This window comes from Cariama cristata, unplaced genomic scaffold (assembly GCF_000690535.1).
Source record: "Cariama cristata isolate BGI_N322 unplaced genomic scaffold, ASM69053v1 scaffold1733, whole genome shotgun sequence".
In the NCBI taxonomy this organism is placed as follows: domain Eukaryota; kingdom Metazoa; phylum Chordata; class Aves; order Cariamiformes; family Cariamidae; genus Cariama; species Cariama cristata.
Window position 1 is genome coordinate 5,189 of NW_009608750.1, and position 247 is coordinate 5,435.

At 42.1% G+C, this 247-nt stretch overlaps 1 protein-coding gene across 1 annotated transcript in view; it reads left to right on the top strand.

Moving 5' to 3' along the window:
- Nucleotides 1-247, top strand: part of SLC35D1 (solute carrier family 35 (UDP-GlcA/UDP-GalNAc transporter), member D1) — a gene marked incomplete at its 5' end in the record, with an annotated part of 5,761 nt that overhangs the window by 5,013 nt on the left and 501 nt on the right. The gene's annotated exons all lie outside the window — the stretch shown is intronic.

Below are 247 nucleotides of genomic sequence, written 5' to 3' on the forward strand. Positions count from 1 at the left end.
CTTACGGCTCGGGCTGTGGGCAGCTCCCAGGCAGACCCAGGTGGTTTTAAAGCCAGGAGAACGCACAAAAACGTATTTTAGCAGCAAAGTGGAGTTGTTCTCAGAGTTGCATATCCGAATCATATAATTAAGGTAGTACAAGAAATATATATATATATCTTTTTTTGGTTTACTTCACCTGGTATTTTAGCCCAGCTTTTGGAAAAGTCTCCTGTCTGGTCTGGGGTGTATTTCTGTACTGTGAGAA